We start from the raw sequence: 10,951 nt of genomic DNA, 5'->3' as shown, positions 1-10,951 counted from the left end.
AGTTAAATGCGTAAAACTGCTTTCTTACTATTGAAAGGACCTGTGAATGTTAGCTGTGCTATCAGTGGTATCAGTGCTCTCTGTGACCTCTTTGCCTATCAAATTGTGTCCTTTTGGTGTCTTAGAGATACAAACAAATTTATTTCTGGGTTTAAACAGACATATACCCAGGTCTAAATTAGAAATAATCCTGGGTGTAGACAATAGAACAATTTCAATTATTTAAGAAAGTCAAACTAGAAATTTTAGAGATCTCTTCTGTCTGAATAAAATACGTTTCCTCCCATGTTCTATTGTCCAAGAACTTTAAAGTCTAGTTTCCAGCTATTTGATCTCATGCTTAAATTTTAGTGTGACTCTTACCTTAAATTGACTGCACTGATATTTCTTTGACAGTAGTAGAAATCTGTTATAAGTGACTTAACTCTGGGAAGTAGTATTTGCAAATGATCTATAAGGACAGATAATATGTTAAAATACTGCATCACCAACTATTTCTTTGCATACTAATTGTGAAAAGAATTATATTCAAAGTTATAAACCTTAGTTCAAGAATTTACAAATCAAAACTGGATATCTAAATACAGTACTGGATTTCTAAGGAAATACCATGTCTAGTAAAAGAAAGCACCTGAGTTCCTAGGAAGTCAGACAAATAAGCAACTTAAGTAGATGTCATGTAATGACTTTTAGTTACCTAAATAACCCAACCAAATATTAACATTTACATCAACTCCTAGCAGCATGCAGATCCTCCACTTTACTCTGTTTTGTTTCAGAGGAATAGGAGCAGTACATCTCCTTTTTTGTTTGTTTGTTTAGTTAGTTAACTTTTAAATTTTTAACAAGCTTCCTAATACAAAGCTCACATGCAGATCATCACCCTGCAGTATCATCTGAAAAGTAATTTCATATAAACTTTTGGCCAGTATCATATACAGTAGTACATATAATTTGTTACAAACCTTTAAGATTTTATGATAGTCTGTTCTGCTGGCTGGCTCTATCTGTCTGTACTTTGTGCCAAAATGTATCATTTACTTCACTGATCCATAATTAAACATAAGGAATCCCCAAGAAGGATTCCCTGGCATGACATCAGTAGCTAGTGGCTTCAAGCACAGCCACTTCGGAGAGCTTTCTTGCCATGAGTAGCCTACCCAACCATGCTGTATTTACCATAACTTAGCAGGACGATGTGCACACACAGCAATTGCCCACAACATTTTACAGAAATCTGTCACCATGAAGAAATCTGTTCTACAGAAATCTACCACCTTTTTGTTTGTCCCTTAATTGTGAGTAAATTAGGCTCTTACCGCTTGTGATATGAGAAGTTGCCTTGCAGGCTGGAAGACAATCAATGATGTAAAGCAGAAATGGCAGATCCCTCGTTACTGTTGCACAGTATTCCACAGGCAGGTCAGAAAGTAAAAATAACAACATTCTTTATCTTACAGATATTAAATCCTTGCAGACACAGACACGTACACCAGGACAGCAGGGCTGAAGTGGGACGTGTGGACTGCAGGGACGCTATTGCTCTCTGCCAGCCACAGACATGCACTTACCATGAAGTTTTCTTTGGAGATGGGACAACCCAGATTCAAGGACTCTTTTATAGAGTCTGGTCAGCACATGCTGCAGATGCCTCCCTCTGTCTTTGGGCAAAGCATTTTTGGCAAACCTTGTTTTTGGCAAAGCATTGTCTGGCAAACTGAATGAACTGAAAATTGGGAAGTGATGCTACTAGATATAATTAGAAATATTTGGTCTCTGACTAGCTATGTAAATAAATCCCCTATAAATAATATGAGCAGATTCCCAAGGAGGGAATTTCGACTAATGCTGGCAAGAGAGATAAGGATAACTACTAATAACTGTAGACTGTGGATGCTGCTGTACTCTTGAGTATCTGATGCATCCAATACTGTTGTCCTTAGGTATGTCTTGATGCAGGAAAAGTGGTCATACCACTGTGGCTGGACTGCTTAAGTTTCATGCTCTACTATTTCATTTGTTTATTCCTCTGACATTAGACAGGGTCCCTTTCTGTGTAAAAATACTTGGTGGTGGTTACCTCGACTGCTGAGCAGTTCAGCCAGTCATGACTGCTCTTACTGACATTTGAATGGTGCTTGCTCTGTCCACCAGAGGTGGCAAGAACCATTTGGAGCTTTTTCTTGTTTTGTATGCTTTGACATTCTCTACTGGGTGGCACAAGAGGCTAGGTCTCATTAGTGAGGGATATAGGGAGCAATAGCTTCATTCTCTTCATGTTTTGCATGAAAGGTCTGAAGGCTTTGGAAAGCCAGAGAGAGAGAGAGAACTAGTGCTTGAACAATTTTGGCAGATGGTGTCGTGCGGACTGAAATAAACAATATTGATAAGATGGCTTACAATTACTGGTGTTCTGAGGTTCAAGTTACCTCGAACTGCTTCTTCCCAAGCAAAGGGAAATCCTTCAGATGTGCCTTTGAAAGCCATAGAGGAAGTACAAACATTTCCAGCACAGTAATACACCCCACTAGAGAGTATCCTGCTGCATGCCAAGTGTACCCTTTCACCTATCTATGCTATGTGCTGCCATAAGCATTCACTCATTGTATCACATACTGATATATTATTTATCTAGTCTACATAGGAATACTTAAATTTACCATCACTGTGGTGTTTCCTGCCTTGCAACCTCTTGTTCCCCTTCAGGCCATTAAGTTGTCACCATTTTGGTTAGATGAATCCTATACCGCATTTTTCTGCTTTGACTTGCAATTTCAATCCAAAGAAATTTTCTGCTACTTGTTAACATGTGTCTTTTGCTTCACAGAGTGACTCTAGTATTTTGTTTCATGCTTCCCTGGCATTATGTGCTATGTCACTGCAGCATCATTTCTTTTTCCTGTCTTCTGCAAGAGTCCAGGAATTTCTAAGACATCTCATGTGAAGGACTACAGCCTTCTGTTGAAAACTTACTTTTTCTGCTTGAAAATATGGTTGTGGCTTTTCTACTCTTCCTAGGAAGATTCAGTGATGTTATTCAGTACAGAGCTACCATAGTTACTATCTGTCACTATCTGTTGCTGTCTGTTTATCTCCCGACTGGATAATCTTAGGTGTTGCTAAGTGAAAGTCTACTGAGCCAATGGAACAGCTTACTTCTGATGGAAATAGCAGATTTTGTTCTCCCTGTTCTTCCCCTTGCTCCTCATTTTTGTTCAGTCCTGGAAAAGGAGGATTTGGAGAGGAGATGTGGAATCTCCCACCATATGCAGACCCTATCTGCCATTTCAACTTGACCTCATCTTGAGAAACTGCTTCTTTAGGTTCAGCTATGGTTTCAGTGTTAATAAATCTCTGTCATTGTCAGCTTTAAGGAGCTAGGTGAGGTTGGAAGGCCAAGTCAGGTTCATTTGTGAGAGCTCCCAATGAAACAGCAAGCATTTAGTTCTTTTTTTAAACCTATTGAAAAACAAAGAAATGTCTTAACATTTACCATGTAAAACTGCTCAAAATTCATTTGAGCAATGTTTCCTTTCATCTAATGAATGAAACAAACTTTGAAGCAAAAAAAAAAAAAAAGTGAAGTGGTTCCTGCTAACCATTATTTTTCTTCCATTCTTGTTCCCATCCATCTCTGCAGGGCTGGACTCCAGCCACACTGGAAGCAAAGCATAGCACAGCTGAAAGAAAAGAAGCAGATTGAAAGACAGCTCTGGATATAGACTGCCCTGCACAGCAATGCAGCTTGGGCAAAGTGCTGGAGTGCTGATACTCCCTGTCGAGCAGAGGGGATTCATGCTGAAAACAGATCCTTCTTGAGAAGAAGATCGCAAATTACAGAATGACACAGTGACTGAGGTTGGAAGGGATCTCTGGAGGTCATCTGGTCCAATGCCCCTGCACAAGCAGGGACACCTAGAGCCAGATCAGGCAGCTGCCTCACTTTCTGCCACATCTTAGATACTACTGCTTCTCCTCTATGTTCTGTGTATACTAAAAAGAGTCTGAGAGTGAGAGGCCATGTTTTTGTGCAATTTGAATTGTGGAAGTAAGTGGAAATGTCTCAAGAATGCCTGTCTCTGACCCTGTGAAACTTCCCTTGCCACATTTGAGTCCTAGTTGTTCATATTATGGGAAGGAAGGTAAGCCCAGTATCTTCTCTCTGACACTTGCCAAAAGGAGATTGCCAGTTAGAATATGTGAACATAGCAAGTGTGTAGTGATCTTACTGCAAATACTTCCACAGCCCCTCTGATGTATTGTTTGGATACTTTCTAAGGCAGTGATAATGTCTTTGTATTTTGCATCTAAACCTAATTTTTATTCTATGTACTTGTCCATTTCCTGGAGCTGGAGTTTGGTAGTTCTATACCAGAGGGGCAAATTGTACATCACTCTGGTGCAAAACCTAATGTATTCCATTGCAAAAAAATTCCATGTTATCATAGTGAAGCATCATTATATAAACTTTGCTATCCTAACTCATTGCATCATTCATGAACTTTCTATAATAAAGTGCCTTACAAAAGAAGTTATCAAGGCCTTTCATTTATTTGCAAGAACAAAGCAACAGTTCTGCAAATGTAGGAGTATATTCCACAGTGGGGAAATCCTTTCTAAGCAAAGCTCCTGACAAACTCATACGGACCACAAGAAAAAGCGTGGTCTGCAAGATGTCAGCCACCAGCAGGCTTATGGTGAACCAGCTCATCCAGTTAGCTCAACACAGTTTTGTTGAGTGAGACAATCCCAGACTCCAGAGGAGAACTCACATCTCCATTGAGATTACCTTGTGTTGCCTATAATAGGTCTGTAGTCTCGCTGCTTAGTACTTTTGCTTAATAACACAGGTCTGAGTTGCGTTGCTGCTGGCAACCAGGCCATTAAAATCACATTTGGCCTGGCCTTAGGCCACTGCATGGAGGTGGCCTCGAATCAAATCCTCAGTGTCATTGGCTTTCTATGGAAAGCATTAGATAAGTAGGCAGCAAGAGAGTAAAAGAAGTGCTAAGGAGAAGCTAGGATTTGTTTGGGAAACAACTCCTTTTACAGTGAATGCTGTTGTGCTCATGAGTTAAGTGGCACAAAAGTCACATGCACACTGTGTGCAATAAAGATCAAGGTTGTGGATATCCAGAGAGCTATGAAACAGTAGTCACACCACAGTGTCCTGCAGCCCATGCACAGAAGGAAGACAGCACGCCATTCCAGAGGCCGCAGTAGTGGTGTTACCAAGGCTGCACTACATGCTGCTGTGCTCAAGACATGATCTCTTGGGCACAAAGATTATGTAGATGTTGAGTAACCACTCTGAGGAGGTAGTGTGCTTGAAGGATGCTTTGCTGGGTGCATAGCTGGGCCACTGGCTGTGAGGATTCATCCTGCTGTGTCTCCCAGAGACACTGCAGTTGAGCACTGTGGACTGTCACATGAGGTGCTGTTTAATGTGTTCCAGATGGCACAGGAAAATTTATCTTCTGTTCCCTCATGTACCAGCTGACAAAGAAATGCAGAAAGGCATGTCTGTGTTACTAACATCAAAAATAAGTTTACTTGCTTACACATGACAATCTATTTATCTTGCCCTTCTCCACATGACTTAATCTTATAGATGTCTATCAAATCCTGCCTCAGTCATCTCTTCTCCAATCTGAAGATGTCCTTGTATGGAAACAGTTCTCTGTCTCTGATATTACTTGAGACCCTTCTCTGCACTTTTTTGGGATCTGGTTACCAAAACTAAATTCAATATCCAAGCTTTGGGCACATGAAGAATTTCTACCATGACATAATGATACATTCTAATCTGTCATCAGTGTCTTCCATAAAAACATAAAAAAAATTTCCATCTGTGTTGTCAATCTGCTTTTGGGATGACAGTTCAGAGAACCATCATAAATATACCAAGACCTTTTTCATGAATAAACAGGTTTTAGGGATGTAGAGAAATTATTAGTTTATAAATGTTAAATACCACTAACTTATATTTCAGCTAACCTGTAAGAAAATCATCCAATTATTCTGTGTCATGACATTTTGTGTCATTTTAGTGTCACTGCAGATCTTACCATGATTTTGTCATTTTTTAAAGTCCTTTTTCCAAAACCATTTATGCATAAATGTGGAACTGCACATGTCCTAACTCACATCTCTGTGGGACTCTGCTGATGGCTTCCCACCTCAGCTAAGCATTCATTTCCACATTACATGTCCTGTCTTTTGATTCACAAGGTAAATATTTCTTTCCAGTCAAAGCAACTTTTGCCCATGTCATGTGGGAGCATGCATATACTTTCCAGAAGCTCATCCTACTGTGTTGACTAGGTCCATGTCCCTGTTGATTCTCTTGAAGTGAAATGTATTGTGAGACATTGCTTTCATTTGCAAATTCTGTTCCTATTGTGGTTTCTACCAGTTTGTCTTATGCAGGTGTCATACTGACAGATCTACTTCCCCACAGTCAGGGAAGTTTTAGAAGTCTAATATCACAGATGGAACATTTTATTCCTGTCATACTAAGCATGATTTAAACAGCAGGTCACTTCTACAACAATTCAATCCGTTTGCTGGTTTGTTTCAGCTATTCCTGGGTATAAAAAATTTGCTGCGACAGATGTTTTCAATGTGTTTTTTTCTCCTACAACCTAAAGTATTGAATGAAGACCCTAAGTTAGCAGGGTTTCTCAAGTTTTTCTCTACTAATAGATGTTCTTTCTGAAAACTTGCTCCCTTCTGAAGTAAAAACCTGCACAAACTGTTCAGGTTTTCTGCTTGTTTTCCTTTAGTGCTCTTTTTGTACTTTACTTGTTACTGTTTCTTACGTAATCTCTCACACAGGCCCTCTGTTCATAAAACGCTTATAATAGGCATATAAATATATAGACATATAACCATCTGGGTTATCTTTTGGAACCTTTTCTCACATTGGAACAAATTAGTCCCAGGGATGCAGTTAATGTAATCACTCTTCAGTGATAGTTTTTGTCACTTTCAATGTTAATATTGAAGTTGTCGGAAATGCTGTAGCAAACACTGAAAAAGACGTTCAGAGACATCTACTATGCAATAAATTACATTAAAAAGCTCACAGCACAGACAAACATACCAACATTCCCAGTTAAATTGAGTTTCTTACTTTTTTGGATTATCTATCTGATACACTATGTTATTTTATTCAAAAATGTTCCCCATGAGATTTGCAGTTTGCAAGTGCTGTTGTTGGCCGTGCTCTCAGTATGAGCAGGGCATGCTGGAGGCATCAGTGCACCCTGTGGACCCTGATGAACTGTCTGATAGGGAATGTTCAGCTTCTGCCACAGCAGCATTTCTGCTGTCCTCTGTGTAAAACGAGAGCTCCCAGGAATGTTAGCACCAGGAGAAAGGAAATGCTGATGCTCTAATCTACCAGTGCAAAACTTCTGATTACTGCCCTTCTGCTAAGATGCAGCTGAGTACTGGACCATTGCAACGGTAAGAACACCCTTTGCATATAAAAATCAGTAAGGACTAGGTTAGATTAAATTAAAGCAAGGAGATATTTTGTATTTCTTGAAGGCAGCTTGTGTGCCATGCTGTGGCTGGCACAATGTGTTGCCTGATAAGGAAAAGTGTTTTGGAGATCTGCTCTGGCATTCCTAATAGGGAATTCCATGCTGGTACAGAGAGAAAAAGTCAAGAAGTGGGAAATGTGTACTGACCTCAGGAAGAAAGTTGGTAAACATCATAACTAACAAGGGGCTTGAATGCATCCTCTTGGATGAAAAGCAGTTCAGCATGTTCATTGCATGGGCTATGAGAGATACAAGCTAAAATCCATGGAGCTAGAGCATAAGACTGAGGATAGTGCCTCTGGTGAAAGTTGTAAGTTCTTTTACTTTATTTTATTTTATTTTATTTTATTTTATTTTATTTTATTTTATTTTTGTTTTGTTTTGTATTGTTTTGTTTTATTTTATTTTATTTTTATTTTTTTAAATCAATGCCTGGCTTTTCTCTCTTCAAGTCTTGTCCCTCTGTTCTTAATGCTTCGTAGGTATACTTGTGATTTTGCTTCAGTTAAATGGAAATCAAAGTGGTTACTTCCTCTGATACAGAATGTTGGAAGCTGCATTTTTGTAAAGGTGATGCCATTCTTTTTCAGAGTGAATTCCAAATGGCTTCCTGAAAAGCTACAGTGACAGATAATCTGCAGTTAAAGAGAAGATATTTCACTGAGCAGTGGAAGGGAAGGTGATGTTCCATGGAGGAACTATGACCTGTGATGTTAGGATAAGCAGTTCTCGAAAGTGTATCAGAACTAGCTAATTATCTTCCTCCTACCATCAGGGCAAACTTGAGAGGATGATATCTGAGCAGTGTTTTAAATAAAAGGAGGGTGGTACAGAGGATACTTTTACCACCACACAGTGGAGGTTCAGTTACGCAGAAGAGGACAAGGGTGGAAAGACTGAGAAGTCAATGGGAAGAAGAGGATCTCTGGAAATGTCTGAGATGTTGGAAAATGAATCAGAAATGACAGAAATCAGTGTTCAAAGTTCAATATTAGAAACAGCAAAGAGCTTGCATTGAGACAAGAAAAATGATGATGAGGTGTGATCTACCTGCAGTAGAAACTTTAATATCTTTGTATGGAAGTATATCAGCTTCATTTTCAGTTTAGTTGTTCAGACATTGCATCTCTTTTGCCACAACCTTCTTTATGAAAAATCTCAAAAATCATAGAAATGTTGAACAACCCAGGTTGAAAGGGACATCAACAGATCACCTGTCTCAGCCTTTCATGAGGAAAAAACCCTAGCTGAAATTACTTAGCACACTGTCCAGTCACATTGTGAAAACCTTCAGTGATTGGGTGTCCACCCATTTCCCTGGGGAGGTTTCCCTGAGGAGGTTGTTCCAGTGAATGATCGTTGTCACTATAAGAATTTATTACATATATCAAGGTGAAACTTCTCCTGGTGCAATTTGCACCCCTTACCCCTTGTCCTCTCTATGTGGCTCTTTGTGAGAAGAGAGCCTTTAGCCTCTTTGTAGTGACCTTTAATTACTGGACAACTGTGATGAGGCTTTCCCCTGGACCATCTGTTCTCCAGAGAGAAAAGATGTAACTCCTTTAGTCTTTCCTCACAAGGCAGGTTCTGCAGTCCACTGATCATCTTTGTGGTCCTCCTTTGGACTCTCTCCACTCTGTCCATGTCTTTATGGAATTGTAAACATCAGAAATGGACACAGTACTCCACATGTGGTCTGACAAGTACTGACTAGAGCGGGAAGATCACATCTCTAACTCCGCTAGTAATACCCTTAAGGATGCAGCCCAGGGTCAGATTTGCCTTCATTAAATGGTGAATTTCAATTCTTTGTTAGCTCACATAAGGCTACTGGTCTACTGGATGGAATATAATGGTGTGGCCCTGCAGGATAGACTTATGCCAATGCTAGGAGAAGGTTGAAGCTGTGAGGAGAAGGACCATGACATCACTGCTCTGTACTTCATTGTTTGCATGAAGGTCACATTCACACTAACTGTACCTCAAAGAGTTACCTGCTTATAAAAAAGCATCTCATGCAAAGGTAAGTGTGGCCTTACTTTCCCCACTCTCCCAGAAGCATCCTACACTCTACACATCCACCCAGTTCCCATCAGTACCTCAGCTTTCCCAAAGTGCACCTCTCTTGAGTGTTTTCAGCCATTTGTTTGGCACAATCACTCAAAAGGACTTGGGGTGTGAGGAGGCACCAGACATAAGCTGCTGACTGCTTCTCCTGTAGTGCCAGGACAAAGTAGAGATTCAGAAAAAAAATCTGTTTCCCAAGGCACTTTTAGCCAGTAAGACAGCCACTGAGGTACTAAAAGCAATGAGCATGAAATGGGTCAAGGGACAATGGGTCCACAAGATCCGTGTGGATTCCCCTCTCGGGTGTAGGTACAGCTGTTACAGACACTCCTGAGTTCCCTGCATCTCTTTGTTCTTCTTGCCACATATCTGGTAACTGAAGCCGCAATTCTGCACCTAGTAACAGCAGCTGCATGCACCACGACCCAACTATTTTCCAGAAGACTGATGTTGTAACTAGTAAATGCTCTCACAGATGATCAAAAGGAGCCGGCTCCAAGTCCAAGGTCAGGTACCAGCAGCTAGACGATGTTCATGTGATTGTTCACTGTCTGTCCTTATCCTTTTCTGTCATTGGGTAGGAACGCACATTTTGGTGTTTCTGTGGCATGGTTTGTAAGTACTTAGAGAACCGAAAACTGAACTTGGCATTGTTGGCAAGAGGTCTCATAAGGAGCTTCTTTCTGCAGGGCAGAAATACTTTCTCCATGTCTTAGCACCTCTCACAGGGCTGGTGCTTTTGTGCTTAGGAGACACACCACACTCTTTCATGCCCAAGCTGCTTAAGGTCAGAGAACTCCATAGTCCACAGGTGGCAGCAGCTCTGGTGGAGCTCATCAGCTGCATCTATTTTAAACCTTCTCTTAGCGATGCTCCTTTATGCCTATTATGGATCGATGTTTTTCCCAAGATCAGTTACCTGTGCATCAGCACGTATCAGGTCACAAGCCCTGTGACTCCAGAAATAGCGTGTCAATGCAAAATGACTCCTGTCCTCAGCTAAGGCAGCAAATCACAAGGTGAGGAGAAACTAGTTTTTTCCTTACCCCTCCCATTAATATTGCACTCTGATTCCAAGAAGTCTCCAATCATGCTTTCTAGAATGTCTGTTGGCAAGGCCGGGTCAGCCCAGTGCAATGCGTGGGACTTCTCTCCATTTCCCACACATGCATTTTGAAGTAGATAACCAGACCAAGATGTTGTCATTTAAGGAACCTGCAGCCTTACCTTTCATCAGTTGGAACATCATTTAGGAACAAATTCTCAAGCCATAATTTCTTACAGGTAAGAGGTGAACACCAATGCTTTCAAGTGCATCCCGATTCTTCCACAGT

The sequence above is a fragment of the Strigops habroptila genome, chromosome 14 (assembly GCF_004027225.2).
Source record: "Strigops habroptila isolate Jane chromosome 14, bStrHab1.2.pri, whole genome shotgun sequence".
Taxonomy (NCBI): domain Eukaryota; kingdom Metazoa; phylum Chordata; class Aves; order Psittaciformes; family Psittacidae; genus Strigops; species Strigops habroptila.
This window is presented reverse-complemented; position numbering follows the sequence as displayed.